The sequence below is a fragment of the Pholcus phalangioides genome, unplaced genomic scaffold (genome assembly GCF_987345545.1).
Source record: "Pholcus phalangioides strain wild (caught in Gottingen) unplaced genomic scaffold, Ppha-v1.0 ptg000001l_1, whole genome shotgun sequence".
In the NCBI taxonomy this organism is placed as follows: domain Eukaryota; kingdom Metazoa; phylum Arthropoda; class Arachnida; order Araneae; family Pholcidae; genus Pholcus; species Pholcus phalangioides.
This window is the reverse complement of record NW_028301594.1, coordinates 11,530,702-11,542,988: the sequence shown is the minus strand read 5'-3', so window position 1 is coordinate 11,542,988 and position 12,287 is coordinate 11,530,702.

Genomic DNA, 12,287 nt, shown 5'->3' with positions numbered 1-12,287 from the left:
AAAAGGGTCTCTGTCTCTGAGCAAAATGTAAATCACAGAAATTGTGAGGCTCTGCAAACTTTCATGTTACACAGTAATACATCGATATTCATGAGTTCTTGCTTTTCATGGAGATTTAAATTCATCCTCGGGGCAAGGTCACAGTCACCTACGGAGTAACTAGGATAATGCCCCGGGGCCATGAGCAAGCTAAGTATATGTAGAAAGAATAATGTCCGGATACGGCATGCTGAGCTGCCAGAGGGCCTCTGCTGGCCCAGGATTTACGTAAAATTCACCAACAACGATTCACCACCTCGCAATTCACTGATAAGAAAAATAATCGACAGAAAAATAACGGCTGGGAAAATTCACCGACAGCAGTTCGTCACCAGTGACAAAGTGATTGAAGCAAGTGAGTGGAATGTGTGAACGAGTGAGTGGCCGAATGAGTTGGTGAACGATCTAGCCAATAAACTATTGAATAAATGCGTCATCACATCAGTGTCCGAGTGAGTCACCGTATGAGTGGTCGCATCAGTGTCCGAGTGAGTCACCGTATGAGTGATCGCATCAGTGTCCAAGTGAGTGACCGTATGAGTGATTCGCTCATTCACTAACTCCCTAACCCGCTTGCTCACCCATTCGTCAATTTGCTCACCTGCCCACTAACTCATTCATCAGCTCACTCACTTGCTTATTCATCCACTCGCTTTGACCACTGACTAACTCCCTCTCGCTAACTCACTCACTCATTTCCTCGCCCCTTACTCACTTGACCAATCACTCACTTGCTTATTCACTCATTTGTGCTCACTGGCTCACTCACTCGATATGTCACTTTGTTGATGAATTGATTGTTGGTGAATTTTACTTCCGGGATTGAGTAAAAAAATAAAACGTGATCGAAAAACATCCTGCAATAAATTTTGATTACGGATTATTTTATTCTAGAATAAATTTCACTTTTTTTTCTTTTCCAGCATGTCCGGGTCCCGAACTGCCACAAGGGCTCCATTTCCTCGACGAATGCAGTAAAGCCAAGGGCTCCACCTGTCACCTGTACTGTGACGAGAATTTGATCATGTACGGCGAACCACGGATAATTTGCCAAAACACTGGATACTGGACGGAGGTCCCGAAGTGCGGTACGCCACACATTCTTGCATTTGTTTGCTGCGGAAAAAATCTTTTGCGATCACATTTTTCTCCCCATATATCATTTGAATTCAGTACTACTAATATTTTCGCTACCATTAAAAAAAATCTTGATGAAAATATAATAAAAATTCAATTATATCACGACACTCAGCTATGATAAATACATACAAATACAACGCCACAACAGGCAAATTGCCCAACGAGGTGGCTGACTTAAGAACATCATGGATCCCCGAGCCATTTTTTGGAGGCCCTACCTACTACTGCTACACCACAGTCTTTATTTATCTCCTTTCAAGCTAATTTCTTTATCTTCTTTCAAGCTGATTTCTTTATCTTCTTTCAAGCTAATTTGTTTATCTTCTTTCAAGCTAATTTGTTTACCTTCTTTCAAACTAATTTCTTTACTTATCATATTTTGAAACTAATTTCTTAATCTTCTTTCAAGCTAACTTCTTTATCTTCTTTCAAGCTAATTTCTTTATCTTCTTTCAAGCTAATTTCTTTATCTTCTTTCAAGCTAATTTCTTTATCTTCTTTCAAGCTAATTTCTTTACCTTCTTTCAAACTAATTTCTTTACTTATCTCATTTTGAAACTAATTTCTTTATCTTCTTTCAAACTAATTTCTTTACTTATCTCATTTTGAAACTAATTTATCTTCTTTCAAACTAATTTCTTTATCTTCTTTCAAACTAATTTCTTTATCTTCTTTCAAACTAATTTCTTTACCTTCTTTCAAACTAATTTCTTTACTTATCTCATTTTGAAACTAATTTCTTTATCTTCTTTCAAACTAATTTCTTTACTTATCTCATTTTGAAACTAATTTCTTTATCTTCTTTCAAACTAATTTCTTTATCTTCTTTCAAACTAATTTCTTTATCTTCTTTCAAACTAATTTCTTTATCTTCTTTCAAACTAATTTCTTTATCTTCTTTCAAGCTAATTTCTTTACCTTCTTTCAAACTAATTTCTTTACTTATCTCATTTTGAAACTAATTTCTTTATCTTCTTTCAAACTAATTTCTTTACTTATCTCATTTTGAAACTAATTTCTTTACTTATCTCATTTTGAAACTAATTTCTTTACTTATCTCATTTTGAAACTAATTTCTTTACTTATCTCATTTTGAAACTAATTTCTTTATCTTCTTTCAAACTAATTTCTTTACTTATCTCATTTTGAAACTAATTTCTTTATCTTCTTTCAAACTAATTTCTTTATCTTCTTTCAAACTAATTTCTTTATCTTCTTTCAAACTAATTTCTTTATCTTCTTTCAAACTAATTTCTTTATCTTCTTTCAAACTAATTTCTTTATCTTCTTTCAAACTAATTTCTTTATCTTCTTTCAAACTAATTTCTTTACTTATCTTCTTTCAAACTAATTTCTTTACTTATCTTCTTTCAAACTAATTTCTTTACTTATCTTCTTTCAAACTAATTTCTTTACTTATCTTCTTTCAAACTAATTTCTTTACTTATCTTCTTTCAAACTAATTTCTTTATCTTTTTTCAAACTAATTTCTTTACTTCTCTGCTTTTGGAACTGATTTCTTTATTTATCTGCTTTTAAACTTTATTTCTTTACATATCTGTTTTCTTTTGACAAATTTCTTTGCTTTTTCTGGTTTTTTACCGATTTCTTTACTTATCTGGTTTTGCAATCAACCACTACTTTCACACCGCAAAATAAATAGTATGCAGCGACTTTTTTAATGTTATGACAACTGATAGATCTGTAGGAAAACTAGAAACAACTAGAATGACATAATCAGAAAATCGAAAAAAATGGATCGATCTACTTTTGAAATTGCACGGTTCATTTGTTTATTTTCTCTGTTAATAACTCTTATAAGGGTAGAAAAAGATTCGTTTCATGATCAGAGGCAACGGAAGTGTGATGCGCCTTTGGGTGCTTGAACTCTATATCGCAAATTTTTGATTTCTGAATGAACTCTGGGAATGCTGAGACAGGTGGTACAGAATATCTTTTTTTCACAAACCAAGCAAAACCCCGATCTATCGCCATAGGGCAATTTACTACCGAATGAGTCGTACCGGAATTGTGCGTGTGTGTGAATGAGTGTCTAATGTCCAGTGTGGATTTGTTTTAGTGATGGCATCTATTTTTTAAACTATGGGTGAAGTGTAATGACTGAAATATTTGTACCGTTGTAAGCCTGATGCAACTTTGCGTGACGAGGCTTTTTAAGAGTCGATAGTGGGGTTCAAACCACTATCGACTTGTCTTGGCGATGCGAGTCCGTCACTATGACGGCACAGTGGCGGATGATGTATATGAACCATCTAGTTTCGAAACCAGATCAATCCATTTTTTTTTTTTTTCGATCTTCAGATTATGTCATTTATTTTTAGTTTTCCTACAGATCTATCAGTAGGCGAAGTTATTCAAAAAACAGCTAGATGCTATTCATTTTGCGGTGAAGAAGTATCAGTTATTTGCGAAATCAGATAAGTAAAAATGTAAAATCAGTTTCAATAGCAGATAAATCCCATAGCTTTGTTGCAGAACAAAATTTATCCCATTGCTTGATTGCAAAACCAAATTTATCCCATTGCTTGATTGCAAAACTAAATTTATCCCATTGCTTGATTGCAAAACCAAATTTATCCCATTGCTTTGGATAGATAGATCCAAAACAAAAACAATTTTTTCCCCTCAAAGTAATATTTATACAGAGCTAAAATTTGGTTAAGACCTGTATCTATCAAATACCAATTTGTAAAAAAAGTAAAAAATAAAATTCTTTCACAAATAATGTGTAATTAGTTTTTTGTTTCTCTTGAAAAATGTGTCAAAAGTAAGCTATATATGGTTTTGAAACTAGACGGCTCATATCTCCCGATTTAATAGCAGTAACGCATCTGATTGATATGTTATGCTTGTTTCGAGTTATATTAGTGCTGGCATCTGTCTTACTTGCAATAAATATCACACTTAACTTTAGTGATTCCATTTCAGGGTGCAGTATTCCAACGATATCCGAGTACGAAGATTTCCGTTCAATCTGCACTCCTTACGTGGACCAGACGTGTTCCGTTCGTTGCAGGAAAGGCTACCGAATGGAAGGATCTCCACTGATTAAATGCTTAGCTAACGGTTTGTGGTCGCAGTTACCGAAATGCTGTAAGTTGTGTCATGTGAATTCAATGATTTGAGAAATCGTAACCAATGAAATGAATTGCTGAATATCTAGCTTGTTATGACTTTCGGCATTGGCTTTACTTTGTCATTTATACGTTTGGTTTTTTTTACATAGTTATAACAGCCTGCAAACAGCCAGAACTTCCGGAAAGCGTGGAAATCAAACACGACTGTCTTTGGAATGCGGGATCTACATGCAGTGTTTCGTGTCAGAATGGCGGGCTGTTGATGGGCCCGACTTCTATAACATGCCAAGTAGATGGAACTTGGTCAGCTTTCCCTGAATGCAGCACAAATACTGAAGCACGCTCGTGTCCAGACCTTTCGTCGGAAAATTTGGCTTTCGTCGATAAATGCGACAAACTCGTAAATGACACGTGCAAAGTGGCGTGCGTTGACGGTATCTTGAAAGGGCATGACACAGTTACTTGTTTAGTGAACGGCAGTTGGTCGGATGTACCACGATGTGACAAGCTCGGGTTCGAAGTATTTGATAACTCGTTTGGCATCACTTGCCCACAACTTGAAGATTCAAACGTGATTACTCAGAACTGCCTTAGGACACCGGGCACTATTTGCGAAATGTACTGCAAGGGAAAAGAGCAATTAAAATTCAATGTTACGTGTCTCTCCACGGGTAGCTGGTCAAGTGTTCTCCAATGCGAAATAGAATTCTGTCCCGAACTTCCAGACGTAAAAATGACAGATTGCAGTAGGTTCGAATTGTCAAACTGCACAGTCCACTGCGATGATAACAAAGATCTCGTTGGTCCTACTGTCATTACATGCATGCCCTCTGGAGAATGGAACGAAATGCCTCATTGCATTACCCGAGGTACTGAAAAAGGAGGTACAGAGAGCGAGACGGAGTGTCCGCAACTTAACATTTCCAATCTTGCATGGAATTGCAGTAGAAGCATTGGAAGCAGCTGCGAGGTCGAATGTTCAAAAGGATGGACTCTCATCGGACCAAAAGAAGTTATGTGTCTAGAAGATGGTAGCTGGTCCGAGTTACCGGAATGTGAACCGCTAGAATGCCCAAGTTTGATTGAATCGGGTGTAGTGATGGATTGCTCAAGGAAAACCAATTCGTTATGCCACGTGCGGTGTAAAAACGGGATGTCGCTGGTCGGCGAGAATAACTTGACCTGCCTGCCCTCAGGCGAATGGTCATCGACACCTAAATGTATTTCGACTGATGAGGAAACAGTAGAAATGAGACGAATGTGCGCGGAAGCAACCGTTCCTGCTAACGTCGTTTTTCTCCAGGACAGCTGTAAAAATTCCAGCAATTTAACATGCGAAGCTGGGTGCAAACAACGCGTATTCGTGAACCCCGTTCTGAAGCCGATATACATCGTTGCGATCAAGAATGTTACCTGTATGAAACCCGGGAAATGGAACTCGATGCCAAATTGTGAATTCGCAAAGAGAAAGTACTGGGACGACAGAATCCGCGTGTCCACTTGTCCAGTGCCTGTACCCGTGGAGAATTCAGTTACTGAAAGCAATTGCACCGGCAGCCCAGGAGAATACTGTAAAGTATCGTGCAGCGAGGGATACGCATTGGAAGGCCAATCCACCGTGCGATGCTGGTTGAATAACTGGGAAGATCTACCTGCGTGTGGACCGGATACACGCGCTAGGTGCGCAACAGAAATCCTACCTAAAAAAGTCGTTTTCATCGATGAAAAATGCAAAACGTCCAGAAACAAGACTTGTGAAGCAGCCTGTAATCAAAGGGTATTCGTGAATCCAGATCTCAGTCCAATATACAATGTGTTCATAAGGAATGTGACGTGTCTGAACAATGGCCAGTGGGCCAACCTCCCCGACTGCGATGAAGCTCAGAGGACGTATTGGGATGACCGGTTGTTGAAGAACCGTTGCCCGGTGCCACCGGATGTAGAAAACTCGGTGATGCAGAGCAACTGTTCCGGAGCACCTGGGTCGTTTTGTCAAATTCAGTGCAAGGAGGGGTATGAAGTGGAAGGTCCGACTAATATTAGTTGTTGGATGAAGAAATGGAAAGACACTGCGACAACATGTAAACCTGATTACCGAACGAAATGCGCGACATTGTCTGTACCGAATAAAATAACATTCCTGTCAAGGTCTTGTAAGAATTCGAGGAATTCAACGTGCAGAGTGGGTTGCAAGCAACGTGTCTTCGTCAATCCCGATTCAAAGCCGATATACATAGTTTTCATTAAAACTGTTACTTGCTCCCCCACTGGTGAATGGATCGACTATCCCGACTGTCAGAGAGCAGAGAAAGTTTACTTCAGTGACAGACTGCAGAGAAACGCCTGTCCAGAGACTTTGCCAGAAGAGAACCTGAACGTTGAAAAAAACTGCTCGTATTTACCAGGAACGTACTGCAAAGTATGGTGCAACACTGGTTTCGTGCTTCAAGGACACTCTCGTGCTCAATGCTGGATGAAGCAATGGAAGGAACTTCCGGTTTGTGAGCCGGATGCACGAACCAAATGCGCAAGGGCTCACCTCCCTTTAAACGTTGTGTTCTTATCCGAGGTTTGCAGGGCGTCGAACGTGCACAAATGCGAAACGGCGTGTAAACAACGCGTATACAAAGATCCGGAAAACACACCAGAGGAGTTAGTTTCGAGAAGAATAGCTACTTGCCTGCCGAGTGGAGAATGGAGTGATCTACCAGATTGTAACGAAGCTCAGAAGCTGTACTGGGATGACCGTCTGCACAAAAGTGCTTGCCCGGTTCCGATCCCAGTAAAAAACTTGCGGACTGCGAAAAACTGCTCAGGGGCTTCGGGAATGTTCTGCCGAGTAACGTGCGAGCCGGGATACTTGTTAGAAGGACCATCGTCGATCCAGTGCTGGGTAAAAGAGTGGAAAGCCCTACCTGCCTGCAAACCTGACTCTAGGACTCGATGCGCTATGTCCCACTTGCCTTTGAATGTGGTGTTCGTGTCCAGCAAATGTAGAGAGGCCAACGATTCGACTTGCGAAGTGGCGTGTAAGCAACGAGTGTTCGAGGATCCGCAAAATACTCCAGAGAAGCTGGTTCTAATCAAAAATGTAACTTGTTTACCAAGTGGCGAATGGAGTAATTTACCGGACTGCAAAGAAGCTCAGAAAATCTATTGGGACGACCGGATGCAGAACTTCAGTTGCCCAGTTCCTGTTCTAGTCGAGAATTCAGAGACCGAACGTAACTGCACTGGTCTACCGGGTGCGTTCTGCCAAGTGTGGTGCAAAGAAGGGTACGTATTGGAAGGGCCATCTACTATCCAATGTTGGAAGAAGGAATGGAAGCATATCCCAGCTTGTAAACCTGATATACGGACGAAATGTGCAAAAACCATTTTTCCAAAGAACATCGCCTTCATTCCACCAGAGTGTAAGACATCCAAAGACGACACCTGTAAAGTAGCGTGCGAACAAAGAGTATTCGTCGATCCTGATAACACACCAGATAACTACGTGTTTGTCCAAGAAGCTAAATGCCTGCCCAGTGGGGAATGGGATAATCTCCCAGATTGCGACAGAGCAAAGCAAAAGTACTGGGATGAGAGGGTAGAAGAGAATAAGTGTCCACTCCCAGCAGCCGGAGACAATTTGGTGATTCAAGGTGACTGCTCAGCGACACCAGGGACATTTTGCCAAGTAGGCTGTATATCAGGATATACATTGGAGGGTCCGTCTAATATTCAATGCTGGATGAAAAATTGGAAGATCCTACCAACATGCCAACCTGACGCCAGAACTAAATGTGCAATGGCTAGTTTACCCTCGAATGTGGTTTTCGTACGGGAAAGTTGCAAAACATCTACCAATAACACATGCGAGGTGGCATGCAAGCAACGTGTATTCGAAAACCCGGATGAATCGCCATTAAGATTTGTCCTGAATAGAGCTGCTACTTGTTTACCCAACGGAGAATGGAGTGATGTACCAGACTGCAAAGAAGCCGAAAAGCTCTTTTGGGATGACCGTATAGCAGAAAACAGTTGTACACTTCCAATACCAGTTAAGAATTCAGCGACACGGCAAAATTGCTCCGGCATCCCAGGGACGTTCTGTGAATTGTGGTGTCATTCAGGATACATATTGGAAGGTTCGGGCAACATTCAATGCTGGATGAAGGAATGGAAAAGCCTCCCGGTTTGTCAACCTGATGCTCGAACAAAGTGTTCAACGGGCGAAGTCCCTCTGAACGTGGTGTTCTTGCGAGAGGATTGCAAGCAGTCCAACGATACTTCGTGTGAGGTTGCTTGCGAACAGCGAATTTTTGAGGATCCGGACAACGCACCTGTGAGATTAGTTTTCAACAGGAATGTCACTTGTTCACCTGAAGGGGAATGGACGAATCTCCCAGACTGCGAAGAGGCAGAAAAACTGTACTGGGACAGACGGCTACAAGAATACAGCTGTCCGGTTCCTATTCCCGTCACAAACTCGGCTACCCAGCGAAACTGCTCTGGTACGCCTGGGACATTCTGCCAAATATGGTGCAAGCCAGGATACACTTTGGAGGGTCCGACGGATGTCCAATGTTGGAAGAAAGAATGGAAAAGTCTGCCGATCTGCAAACCTGATTTTCGTACGAAATGTGCGATGGTCCATCTACCCCTGAACGTTGTTTTCCAACAAGAGGAATGCAAAACATCGCGTGATGAAACATGCGAAGTAGCTTGCAAGCAACGGGTATTCAATGATCCGGATAACACACCCATAGAGCTTGTACTAAAAACGAATGCAACTTGTATGCCAAACGGAGAGTGGGCCAATCTTCCAAACTGTAAACAGGCTAAGCAGAAGTATTGGAACGATCGGCTCAATGAATACAAATGTCCGGTTCCAGTGCCTGTCAAGAACTCAGTAACTCAACAGAACTGCTCCGGTGTCCCGGGTACTTTCTGTCAAGTGTGGTGCAAACTAGGATACACATTGGAAGGTCCGTCAAATGTTCAGTGTTGGAAGAAACATTGGAACAATCTTCCCCAGTGTGAACCGAATTCTAGAACAAAATGTGCAATCGCCCATGTTCCTTCGAATGTGGTGTTCTTGACAGAACATTGCAAGAAATCGAACCACACAACGTGCGAAGTGGCGTGTAAACAACGCGTGTTTGAAGACCCAGACTACACACCAGAAAAAATGGTATTAATCAGAAATATAACTTGTTTACCCGTTGGTGAATGGAGTGACTTCCCAGATTGTAATGAAGCCCAAAAAATGTACTGGGATAACCGACTTCAAGAGTACAGCTGCCAAGTACCGGTACCGGTGAGAAATTCAGAAAGTCCACTAAACTGCTCTGGTGTGCCGGGAACTTACTGTCAGGTGAATTGCACAGCAGGTTACACATTGAAGGGTTCATCTAACGTCCGGTGTTGGAAGAAGGAATGGAAAAACGTACCTACCTGTGAACCCGATGCTCGGAAAAAATGCGCAATGGCTCCTTCGCCTTTGAATATAGTATTTTTACCAGACACGTGCAAAACATCTACCGATGGCACTTGTGAAGTAGCATGTAAGCAGGTTGTATTCGAGGATCCAGACAACACGCCAGAAAGACTTGTTCTGAATGCAACTGCAACTTGCTTGTCCAGCGGTGAATGGGGTAATCTCCCGGACTGCAAAGAAGCTCAGAAAATCTATTGGGAAGACCGGATGCGGAATTTCAGTTGTCCAGTTCCAGCTCCAATCGAGAACTCGGAGACAGAACATGACTGCATAGGTCTTCCAGGCACGTTTTGCCAGGTGTGGTGCAAAGAGGGATACATATTGGAAGGACCGTCAACCATTCAATGCTGGAAGACGGATTGGAAACACCTACCGCTTTGCAGTCCGGACACCAGAACCAAGTGCGCAAAAGCCATTTTACCACCGAATATAGCATTTATACCACCAGAGTGCAGAACTTCCAATGAGACCAGTTGCAAAGTTGCGTGTGAACAGAGAGTATTCATAGATCCGGATAATACACCGGATAACTACGTCTTTGTCCACGAGGCCAAATGCTTGCCCACTGGCGAATGGGATTACCTTCCGGACTGCGTCAAAGCGAAGCAAAAATACTGGGACGATAGACTAACCGAGAATAAGTGCCCTGTCCCCGTGCCGATAGATAATTTGATAATGCACGGTTGCACCGGGATACCTGGAACATTCTGCCAAGTAAGCTGTAAACCAGGATACACATTGGAAGGGCCATCGAATTTACAATGCTGGTTGAAAGAGTGGAAAGATCTGCCCACTTGTCAGCCCGATGCTCGAACGAAATGCGCTCAAGCTGTTCTGCCTTCCACTTTAGTGTTCCTGTTAGAAAACTGTAAAACTTCTGATGCCGTGACGTGTCAAGTGGCTTGTAAACAACGTGTCTTCGAAGACCCCGATAACACTCCGCAGAAGCTAGTTCTAAATAGATCGGCAACTTGTTTACCAAGTGGCGAATGGGGAGATCTTCCTGATTGCGATGTCGCTGAAAGAATTTATTGGGATGATCGATTGCAAGAATTCAGCTGTCCTGTTCCAATTCCAATAAAAAACGCAGATACGGAGAAAAATTGCTCTGGCATCCCGGGGACGTATTGCGAATTGCGGTGCAAGGAAGGTTATTTGTTAGAGGGCAAATCAACAGTCAGGTGTTGGAAAAACGAATGGAAGGATCTCCCGGTCTGCCAACCAGATAGCCGTACAAAATGTGCAATGCAACATATCCCACAAAACATTATATTTATTCCAGACGAATGTAAAACATCTAAAAACAACACTTGCAAAATAGCATGTGAACAGCAAGTATTCATTGATCCGGATAATTTGCCATATCAGAATGTTTTACTCCAAGATTCCCGCTGTTTGCCAAGTGGTCAGTGGGACAACATTCCCGACTGTAAGAAAGCGAAAAAAGTATATTGGGATGACAGACTACAAGAAAATAGATGTCCCGTTCCTGTTCCGGTGGATAACTTGATAACGCAAGCCGATTGTCTCGGCATACCAGGAACATTCTGCCAAGTATGGTGCAAACCGGGATACACGGTCGAAGGTCCATCAAGCGTTCAGTGTTGGAAAAAAGAATGGAAAGTTCTTCCGATATGTCAACCTGATGCTAGAACTAAATGCGCATTGAAAACTCTCCCCAAGAACGTGGTTTTCACATCCAAAGATTGCAAGACATCGACCCTTCCTAATTGCGAAATGGCGTGCAAACAACGCGTGTTTGAAGATCCGGACGACACGCCGGAGAAACTGGTGTTGCATAGAATTTCGACTTGCTTGCCAAACGGAGAATGGAGCGACTATCCGGATTGCGAGGAAGCCCAAAAGATTTATTGGGATGACCGCCTGCGAGATAATAGTTGTCCGGTTCCGATCCCAATAGAAAACTCAGAGATCAAGCAGCAGTGCTCTGGAGTTCCGGGAACGTTTTGCCAAGTGTACTGCAAACGCGGATACATACTGGAAGGACAGGCCAATATACAGTGTTGGAAGAAAGAATGGAAAAACCTGCCTTTCTGCAAACCAGACGCTCGGACGAAATGCGCAGCTGCTTCGATGCCAGAAAATATCGTATTTATTCCAGAGGAATGTAAAAACTCGCAGAATGACACCTGTAAAATTGGTTGTGTGCAGAAGATATTTCTTGATCCGGAAAACACGCCTGATTATCATGTGTTAATCAGACTTTCCAAATGTTTACCGAACGGACATTGGGATGACTTACCAGACTGCTTGGAAGCCAAAAAGTTATACTGGGATGATAAACTAGCACAAAATAGATGCCCAGTTCCTATACCAGTTGGAAATTTAGTAATAAAGAGCGAGTGCTTGGGAACACCGGGGATTTTCTGCCAAGTACAATGCAAACCGGGATATACTTTGACAGGTTCATCTAGCATACAGTGCTGGAAGAAGGAATGGAAAAACCTACCAGTTTGTAGTCCTAACGCTCGTACCAAATGCGGAACTGTATCGTTGAAGTCGAATTT